We start from the raw sequence: 11,196 nt of genomic DNA, 5'->3' as shown, positions 1-11,196 counted from the left end.
CCGTTGTTTAGAGATTAAAGTGGAGAGTGAATCTGATGAGGGACACTGCTGTCTCCATCTTTGAGAAAATTAAAGGAGAAAGATGGGGCAGAGTGGCCAGCCATATAGCTCAGCAGACTAAAGCACCTGCTTAGGCAGAGCTTGGGGACCAGGGTTCTATCCCCAGCGTGCTGTGCCAGCCCCGCCCCCGGGCTGCACTGAGATAGCGATTGAGATTGGGTGTGGGGGCAGATGCCTGTAATCCCAGCACTTGGGAGACTGAAAAATAGGAGGATCAGTACAAGTCCAATCTGTGTAGTGATCTGTAGACCCTGTACTGAACACATTTTTTTTTTAAAAGGTGGAGCAGAGGATGTATAATAAATGTCACTCGTACTATACTTGAATATACAGTATCTGGCTGGCCAGTGACTTGATCAGTTGTGCATGTTAGAAAGATCACTCAAGAAGAGGCATGGATGTGGGGTCACTTAAGAGATCATGGAACTGACATTGAGCAGGGACAGAGGAAGGTGAGATGTGTAAGAAATATTGGTGCCGCAGAATCAACAGAAATTAATTACTAGTTGAAGATTGGAGTTGGGGAAACAGAGCAAATTAAAGAAATTTCCTACTTTTCTGGTGACAAAAAAAGATTAGTGATAACCTGTACTGGCAAAAAGAATTTTCTAAAATACAATTCAGGAAAGCTGTGTTAAAGTTGAGGCTATTTGTAGCATGGACTCGGCTTCATGCTTTTATTTATATCTACTTATACTCTTTCCTTTCCCTGCCCTCCAACCCTGGACCATCCTCTATCCTTCCCACCTCAACTTTCCCTGGTTAATGCCTAATCCATTTTTAAGAACTGCTTTTACTTTTTTCTGCTTTGTTTATGACACCACCTGGCTTAAAAAGTAGGTCGCCTCAGGGCTCTTGGCTCAGGGACAATGAGAGGCTCTGAACAAGCTGTAACTGAAAGATCTGTGATAAAATCTTCCATAGCGACTCTTCACAGTAGAAAGCCCAACAAGAAGATTGTAGCTAAAATCTTTCTTTTCATCCTTATCTCATACTTCTCTTCCTTTGTTATACTGCCTTTGCTGTAGTAAAATGTACAAATTTAACACATTTTCATTAACTTGGCATAGTGCCATAGAATAACATCTTACATTGTGCATTGGATTTACAAAATTCACCCAGATATATGACCACTCTTAATCATCAAAGCAAACTCCATAGAAAGGAGCCTAATCCATACCTTATTTTAGATTTCAGTTTCCATTGACCCTGACATAGACTAGAATTACATTTCTCTTATGCACAACCAAGACATGTGCTCCCCACCTTTCACAGAAGCTGAGCCTGGTTCCAAATATCATTAAGTAAGCCTGAAGTTGACTGGTGAGTAAGCAAGTTGGACAGAGCATTACAGGCAGAAGAGACAGCCTGTGAGAAAGTGGTGGTTGTGGTGTGGAGAGGGGGTATGTAAAACATTCAAGTTAATACACCACCTGTGTCAATATGCAGCACGATGCAGGAAAACACTAGTTACTTCAAGGCCAATCACCTTCATGAGGTCACTAGGCCACTCACTCAAGCCCACAGGTGACTGTCACACCTTCTTTCTCTGCAGACTTCCAATACTTTCCAACCCCTCTGTCTCCCATCTGATAATTTTGATCCCTCCTTCTTTAAAAAAACACTCTTTACTTGACTTCAGGCATTGATGTGCTCCTGAGAGTCCTCTTTCTCCTTTCCTCATATTTTGCCTATGAGTTTCCTTTGTGAGTCCCTTTGCGAGTCCCTTTGTATCTGCCAAACTATCAGCAGGAGACCCCTGGAGCCCTGTCTTCCTTTACACAGCTACTCTTCTCACTCCCTAGGAATCTCATCCAATTTCAAACCCAACTTTATGTAAACACCAAATAAACCACAGATAACTCTCTTCCAAGCTCCATTCCCTGAACCCTAGCCTCCACTAGCCATGTACTTATTCAAAATGGAGCTTGATTATCTCAAAATCACGTGTTTAAAACTGAATCCTAGTATTTTTTCCTGAAACCCACTTTTTCTTGAAATCTAGCAGTAAATGTAAATCACTTCCATCTTCTGGTTCAGGCAACAACTGTGGTATCTGCCAGGGCTGTAGTCTCAGCACTTGGGAGGCAAAGGCAGGAGGATCAAAGTGAGCTCAAGGCCAGACTGGGCAACATAGCAAGACCTTGTCTCAAAAGAAAAACAAACTTTGTCATTCTTGATTTCCTTTTTTCTCTTCTCATACCCCACATTCATTTTAGCCCTTCTCCCTCTCTCTACCACTTCCATCCTAATCTAAGCTGTGAAGCTTTCTAGATTATTATGAATCCTTTTTCTTCTAGAGGCTACTTATCTTCTGCTCTGTGAACTTTGAGGTTCCTTCCCACTGTAGCTGGCTGTTAGCTTTCAGGTACAGTCCATCCCAACCCCTCCCCAGGACTGACCTCACTGGCTTCCTTATGGCCTCTAGCCAGAGCAAACACCCCTTCTTTTCAGTGGGCTCATGTGATGAAATCAACACCCCATCATCTCTCTAGTTTAAGATTAGATGTGCCATGTAGCAACGTGACACCTCTATATTCACACACTCAGGGTTTAGGCTGTCCAACCTTAGAGACTACTTTTAGAATTCTGTTTACCAGAATTTTATTTTTCCAGGCCCAGGAATAAAGCTCAGCAGCATAAACACCTACCTGGCAAATGCAAGATCCTGATTTTAATCATTTGTACTGCAAAAAAATTGTTTTTAAAAAGTGAATATATACCATATTATTTGCCACAAAAAGCAATAAAAGCAATAGAATTCTGTCAGAAAAGTAGGACCAATCAGATGCAGGTCTGTATGGAAAGAAATTTGTTATAAGGAACCGGATCCCACTATCACAGAGGCTGATAAGCTCTAAGATTTCCATTGTGAGTTGACAGACTAGAGATCCAGGAGAGCAGAAGGCATAGCTTCTATTCGAAGTCTAACAGTGTCAAAACCAAGAGCTACTGATGCTTCAGCCTAAGTCCAAAGGCAAGAAGAACATCACTGTCCCAGTTTGAAGGCAGTCAGGCAGGAGGAATTTTTTCTGACCCAGGACAAGGTCAGTCTCTTTATTCTAATGAGCCTTTCCCCTAACTGGATGAGGTCTAGCCATGATAGGTAGGGCAACCTGCTGTACTGCTCACCCAATAAAATGTTCACATCATCCAAAAACACTCTCACTAGATCACCCAAAGTAATGTTTAACATCTGGACATATAAATCGATCACCACACCTCCTAAACCTGAGGCAAATACATCAGAGACTGAACCTTAGTTTCTCCTACAGCCTCAGGAACAAGGTGAATTACAAAAGTTCCAGAAACTGCACCTGGAACACTGTCTTTTAAATATGTTGATCTCTCACCCATTGTAAGCCCACAATTTAACGTGAACACATGAAGCAAAGCTTTTGTGAAATACTACTAGAAATATTGCAGGGTTTGAAGGAGCCAGACAGACCAATGGATAAAACAGGGGGATTTATTGTAGTTGTGTACTAACTCAGTGGACTCATGTCCAAAACAGTAGCCCTGAACAAAGGAAAGGCTCAGGTTTATCCCTGTTGCTGAGAGCGTTAGCTACCTAGCAGCACAAACTTTGTGGGTGGGCAAGTGGGTTTACAAAAGCAGAGCAAAAACCCCAGTTAGTCAAGCCGTGACACTTTTGTAACTTAGCAACATCCATGGGGAAGTAAGATCTCAGAGGGAACTGTTCAATATGGGGAGCTTGTTTCCCTTTTTAAGTTTTGCTTTATTCTCTCCTTTGATGCTCTATATAAATGAGTTTCAATAATTCCTTATCATAATCATTATCATTTACTTTGTTTTGGAGAGTTGGCTCCTTATTAGGCAAAGGTTGGTACTTGGTTAGAGCTGTTAGTCCAGTAGTGGTGTATCTGTCTGCCAGGGTCTCTATTCTGAGTACATGTTTTTGATAAGCAGAAGCAAGGGAGAATAAGACAAACTCTCAAATCAGCCAGAACCACTACTATCAAGGTCTTAGGTCCTCCAAGAGATGGAAACCATCCTTTAAAGAGAGAATCTAGAGACTATCCCTTCCATTTTTGGACTGCTACATGGACTCATTTTATTTTAATTCTGGTAACATCATCTTTGATAACCTTTTCATTGTCAGCAATATTTATGCAGCAATTAGTTACACTGGATTGATGTACTGGGTCTCTCAGACATATGGGTATCTTCTTTTGTACCCAGCCATAGATATCTGTATTACTATTCCCCAAGACTGCATTTGTCTTTTTAGGGACAGTTCCCCTAATTTGTAGAGATTACCCTTGATTTGATCTATGAGTGGGGGTGGCAAGCTGAAAAAAGATTTCATAAGGGGAATATTTAGTTTCTTTGGTGGGGGTGTACATGCCTCAGAAGACAGTAGGCAGGACCTTATCTCATCTCAAGTGGGTTTCTTGATAACATTTTTTTAACAGTTGTTTGTGTGTCTTTGCTGTTCCTGAGTGATATGGCCAAAATTCATTTTATTTTTAACATCGTATTAGTTCCTGGACTATCTTGGCTCTGAATTCCAGTCCATTGTCTGACACCAAGTTCAAGGGCAGTTCCACTATTAGGGCAATGTTTATTAATAGTTTTTGTCACCTCTTGGGCCTTTTCTGTCCAGATGGGGAAAGCATCAACCCATTCTGCAAAGGTGCAGACAAGCATCAACATACACTGATAACCTTCCACGCAAGTTCAGTGGAGTTCGTAAGTAAGGATTTACAAGAGTAGTATCCATTTCTTGACTACTCGGAGGCTTGATGGGTCCTTATCTCAGGATATTTTGAATACAGGCTAAAGCATTTCTAACAAATAGCTCAAGTGATGGCAGTGAACCAAGGCACATAGAAATGATGCCCTACTAACATCTTTAGTGCTTTTCCCATGTGAGATCCATGATGGAATTGCTTTATGAAATTGGGTACCATCATTTCAGGAAATTTAATGGCAATTATCAGAAAATTTCAACCATTCTCCATTGACCTAATTCCCAGATTCTCATGAAAATCAGGCTTTTTCATTTTAAAAGTCAAATCTCTGGGATAAGAGCCATGTCCAGGGCCCCATTTGGGGATTGTAGAGCTGCCAAAGCAACTCGTTTGCTTCCCTGTCTACCTTTTGATTTTCTCTGGCTTCCAATGTTCCAGTACATTCCGATGCTCCACTCCTGCAGTGTAAAACAGTCATTTTCTCTGGAGTCAATACAGCAACAAGGAACTGTAAAATTTCTTTTTTATAGTTTATTACTTTTACTCTAGCAGTTAGGAGGTCTCTTTCTTTACATATAGCTCCATGATCATGTAAAGTAACAAAGGCACATTTAGAATCAGTACAGATGTTAGTCATTTTTGTCTTTTGCTATCAAAAGAGCCCTTGTCAAGGCTATTAGCTATGCTTTTTGTGCTGAGGTTCTGGTAGGCAGAAGCTGAGCTTGTATCACAGAATCTAGTGTCACCACTCTATATCCTGTCTGGAAGACACCTTCTAGTATAAAACTACTTCTATCTGTGAAGTATTCAACATCTGGATCTCTGAGGGGGCATTCTGTGAGATCCCCCTTACTCAAGAATATTTCATCTATGGTTTTGACAGTCATGCAGGGGCCCTCTCATTTTGATTGAGAGGAAATTAGCAGGGTTTAGAATTCTCACTGTCTTTAGAGTTAAGTGAGAGGTTTTGAATAAGGCCCTCTGATACTGAGTCATCCTTGGATTTGATAATCAATGCTGTCCTCACCAGTTCATTAAAGTTTTAAGTGTGGTACTCAAATAATCCCAAAGTCAGCTTATCAGCCTCCTGCATCAGCAGGGTGGTGTCAGCAAGTTCCCTAAAAGATGAAAGTCATCCTAGCGATACACTGACAAGTATGCCACCAGGCAATGCCAAGAGTCTATGACCTGAGTTAGGACCCTTATGGTCATTTTCTTCCATTCATGAACATATAGGAAGAAAGATTTTGTTATATTTGGAATTCCTAAGGTTTGAAACTGATTCAGGGCTTCTTTTATTTTTGATATGTTCTTTCCTGGCCAGCTTCCCAGAGGAAGGGCTGTTTCTCCCTCCTTTGGTGGCTTTATATAGGAATTAGCCAACAGTGAGATATTTGGGATCCAGATGCAAAAGAATCCTGCTGTTTACCAACTTCTCTTATTGGGTGTTGAGTGGTTGGGATTGGGAGGGCACCAACAGCCTGTTTCTGTTCTATGCCCAGTTGATGTTTTCCTTGCGTCACTAGAAAGACTCAATATCTGAAATTTGTTAGCAGATTTGTACCTTTTCCTTGGACACTTTATATCCAGTCTTCCAAATAGACAAAGGAGGTCTTTAGTGCCTTAGTAGCAGTCTTTGTGAGTTGGGTTTGCCAAATGGAGGTCATGTATGCACTATAGCAAGGAACCGTTCTCTTCTGATGTGATGAAGGCTTTGAGGTCAATAGTGAGCACCTTTCCAAAGATTGTAGGAGAGGTTTTTCAATCCTTTGGGAAACCAGGTGAGCTCTTCCTTTGTGCCCATGACAGGAACCTCCAATTGAAATGCAAAGATAAACTGACTAAGTCCTGTCCTGGTCTATAATATTAGTTTCTAGTCTGTATCCTGTCAAAAGTGGTATGTTTCAAGATAACAAGCATCTAGCCAGAATTTCATGCTCTAAGAGTCATGTTAGATGTCCTGAATACTTTAAATGGAGGTATTGCCAGATTTAAACCAGAATTATCCTTAGTTTTAATTCCACTATCACTAGTACTTCATTCACAGCCACCTAGGTGGTCTATCTTTGGCCCTTCTCCCGAGAACCATAGGTGGTCTATCTTTTGTCCTTCTCCAGAGAACCATATGTGTCAGCCCACATAGCTCATTCTCATTTTGATAACCCATTTGATAACTTCATTCTTCAGCTTTTGGGACAGCAAGTAAGAGCTAACACCATGGTCCCTGGATTAGTTGGACTTTGAGTCGCATTTTCTTATGTCCCAAAGGTAATTTGGGGCTCTCATTTTTGGAGCACTTCTCTTCCTAGCAAGGAAACTGGGAAATTTAGAAGATACAGAATTCAGGCTGTGCCTTTTGTTCCCCCATGACATACATTTTAGGCTGGCAAAATGATCATTTCTCTGGTGATTCCAGCAATAGTTATATTTTTCAGACAATGGTATGGCGGGATGTTTCACGACCAAATGTACAGCCTTGCTATCTGCCATGAATTGGCCCTCTACTTTTGCTCTGACTATAGGCTCTTGGAGGGTCAAGGAGATGAGTCTGATCTTGCCTAGCCTCATAACCTTCAGTTTTTGTCAATCCAGTGAGGTCAGCATCTGGCTCCCTCTCAGGGCAGTAGAGTTTTGCAGGTAGCCTTCTGGTTTTATAATTTTCTTTAACTCTTCCACTGTTTTATGGGCATTTCTTTTTTTTCTGTGCCCTTTCTTTTTTATTTTATGGAAAAAACATAAAACAAAATTAATAACAAAAAATAACAGTTTTAATAACAGAAAATAACAGTAGGTAATATATTACATGTCATGATCTTAAAATAGTTGTTCAGGATATAAAATATAGGGTAAAATTTTGTTATTAATATTAGCATAAACCTTTCATTTGACAAACTAAGAGATGCTAATAATATAACTGACTTACATTTTCCCCCTTTCCTTATTTTCCTTTGCCCTTTATTTCCTCTCAATTCATTTTTTCTCTTTAATAATTTCTCCTCATTTTACAACATCTCTGCACATTTTAGACCTTACTTATTCTTTCAGTTTTTCACACTAGAAAAACAATACAATGTTTAAACATGTGAGTCTGATTTCTTTCACTAATGAGTATGGTTTCAAGTTGCTTTTCTATCTTTTTGCATCATACACATTGGTCCTTATCAGTGTTGGATGATTCTCAAGTGCTTGCCTGGTTTGGCCCCCTATCTCAATTGTAAGAATATCCCAGCCCTTTTGTGAAATCTGTTCTCTCTGTGAGCACTGCTGCCAATAGCTCCGCTTTTGTTTTGAATCTCTGACTCCCCATTTGGCCTCCTGTTCAAGGTTAACATACACCTTGTTGGCTACTGCTAAAAGTTGGTTTACATTCATATCAACAAAATCCACTGATTTCTGTAGTTTTCACCTGATGTCTCCTTAAGTCTGTCCCACAAAGGCTGGCTTTACCATGTATTGATTCTTGTCAGCTTCAAGATTGAATAGAGTGTAGAGGTGGAATGCCTCACAGAGCACCTCAAAAAACTGGCTAGGAGTTCCATCAGTTCTCTGGAGTATTTCTGAGATCTTTCCTATATTGATTGCTGTCTTTCCAATCCCCTTGAAACCTTGTAAGGGAACCTCTCAATACCTCTACAAGTGTTGTAATGGAGCTGCATCATGTGGGTCCCAATGGAGGTCTGCCTCAGGGAGGAATTGGAACTAGGCATACATTTGAACATTCATCACACCTCCTAGAACATTGTTTCTTAACCAGCAGAGAACTGTTTGGGCCACTCTGTGGTGCTCCAAACAGTGTCAGGAAAAGCCATCTGTAATCTAGCCACGTAGAGTTGTATGTCTGGAAGATAGATTGCATCAAATTTATAAGGGCATGGGGCCACTCTACATAGAAGGAACTACAGTGTTTCCAGCTAAGGAGGTCAATAGGGCTGATAGATAAAGCTCTGCTCTCCCTCTTGGACTTAGCTATCAACATCATAATTGATGGGCCTCCTCATTTCCTAAAGAGGGATCTGCAAAACCTTCACATGGTCCAGTCGAAGTCAACCTGTTTGATCATTTAGGCCTTCTTAATTTCCCTCCTAGGGCAATGGTTAGACTTTTCCCTCTGGATTGATGTCTGGGGTTCACAATAATCCTGCTTCCCTGTGAGTTGGTCTTGGAAAATAGGGAGGGTATTTGTCCCTTCTAGTAACTCATGTAGAATATCCTTTTGTTTTAGCTTTTTTTTTATTTTTGGGGGGTTAGTGTTTTTGTTGCTTTCTGTTTGGCTCTGAGGCTCCCCAAAGGGCTGATTCCTCTTTTACTTTTATTTCTAGCTTAACTTGGATCACAAGTGGTTTATACTGTGCCACAAGACATGGCTGTAGTCATCCATTTCAGTTCTAGCCAATGTTAAGTCATGTGTCAGTGTAAGAAAATTTATCTAGGTGTATTAACTGTCCTACATCCCTGGTCACTACCAGATGTACACAGCCAATCACTCCCCTATCTGTAGTTCCCCCAGCTGGCTATCCAATACCAAAGGAAGGTCAACCAACTTCAAAAGATTTTTAAACCTTTAGGGGTCAGGTTTATCCTATAGGCCCCCTAGACCTTTTTAGCAACAAAAAGCTTTTCAAAGAAATAGCCTGGGCTCTAGATATCCAAAAAGAAGACATGTATATTTTGTTTGATAAATTACTCCACAAGCTTTTCTTCAACACATGTGAGCTTTCCAGTTTTGTTATCTCTGTCTTTTTAGCAAGATAATACTTCTATAATAAAAATCCTTTCATGTCAAAACTATATCTCTTGCAACCTTTTTAATATATCTTTTGATCTCACTCATAAACTTTTCATAACAAATTTGGCTGTACCCACTTGGATTTTGAAGTGCCCTTTTCCCATTTTTTATGTTGATTTTAGATTGTTACATTTTGAATTTGACTTCCAGAAGAACTGAATACATCATACCATAGTGATGTATGTGCACCCCTGTTTATAGCAGTGCAACCTGTCATAGCAAAATCCTGGAAACAACTCAGATGACCATCAACTGAAGAGTGGATAAAGAAGATGTGGTATTTTTACACAATGGAGTATTATTGAGCTATAAAACAGGATAAATTTAAGTCTTTTGTTAGTAAGTAGATGCAACTAGAGAGTATAGTCTTAAGTGAAATAAGTCAGACACACATGTGCAAACTTACTATTGTCTCCTTAGTGTGAGAACCTGAAAGAGTAAATGAAATCTGAAGGGTACAATAGATACTAGTAAAGGGAACTAACTCAGGAAAAAGTTACTGACTTGATAAGCACATGAGAGGGAGTAGGGGAAAGAGATATATCTATGCATATAAGCAGGATGGTTTGGAGAGCTGTACAGTGCATTTCTGTTAGTCAACAAAAAGAAGAAGGTAATGTTTAATTTGCTATGTCTCTTTTTTCAATTGTTTGTAGTGTTTCTCATCTTAATTCCTTATACATATCATTCTTTTTCCTTTCTTTTTCTTTATTTCTTATATGGAATGGGGGACTGAACGCAGGTTCTTGCGCTTGCCAGGCAAGCGATTATTCTTCTGAGCCATCTCTCTGGCCACCTGTTTTTTCATTCTTTTTCTAATTATCCATGCATGTATTTGGTGCTATGTATAACTGTTTGGAAGATGACAATACTATGTACTATAACAAATACTGTAAAATTCATATTACCTTGCTAAGTTAAATTCTGTATCACTTGTAATTTTTTCAGTTTTAATTCAAATTTGTACTCTCTCTTTTTTTTCAAAATTTTATTGACAGACAAAGAGCAATAAGACAGTTTCAAATCAAATTGGTGGGACAGTTTCAATAATTAACACATTGCATACTGTGTTAATTGCATACTTCCTAGTGGTTATTTGCTATAAAAGATGTAGACGTGACATCCTATTTACAAACACTATTAGAACAAATCCCTCTATTCATTAAGAGAATGTAACTATATATTTATCCTAACCATTTTGAATACACAGACACAAAATAGACATTCATTTATATATCCCCTTTCTTATTTAGTTCTATCATTTGAATATTATATGTGTGCTAACTCAGCAAAGTATTCTAAAAGAGTGCAGTAGTCCATAATAGTATGGGGTCTTCCACTTGACTGGCAGTGTCAGAATTGTTGAACTGAGTCCCCTACAGCTCAACATAACAACATGGCTTTACTTCTTGCATTTCATTTTTATACTTTTCTGCTGGATGGTTAAGACCAAGGTAAAACAGGACCTATGCAACAAGAGTTGTAGCTTTTGGGTCAGATAAGGTCATTGAAATCCCCTCAGGATTTGTCCTGAGATCCTTGTACCTCAGATTGTAGATCCTTTGTCAGTGTCAGCCATGTGGATGAGTCATGGCCATTGCTTGGCCAATGTGCTCTCTGTGAAAGCCTGAGAGA

General features: G+C 39.7%; 1 pseudogene; it reads left to right on the top strand.

The window, feature by feature from the left end:
• Positions 1–1,513: 1,513 nt before the first annotated feature.
• Positions 1,514–11,196, top strand: part of LOC101578795 — a 38,813-nt pseudogene continuing 29,130 nt past the window's right edge.

This window comes from Octodon degus, unplaced genomic scaffold, assembly GCF_000260255.1.
Source record: "Octodon degus isolate 3935 unplaced genomic scaffold, OctDeg1.0 scaffold00068, whole genome shotgun sequence".
In the NCBI taxonomy this organism is placed as follows: domain Eukaryota; kingdom Metazoa; phylum Chordata; class Mammalia; order Rodentia; family Octodontidae; genus Octodon; species Octodon degus.
The sequence above is the reverse complement of the archived record's forward strand: the minus strand, read 5'-3'. Positions and strand labels throughout refer to the sequence as shown.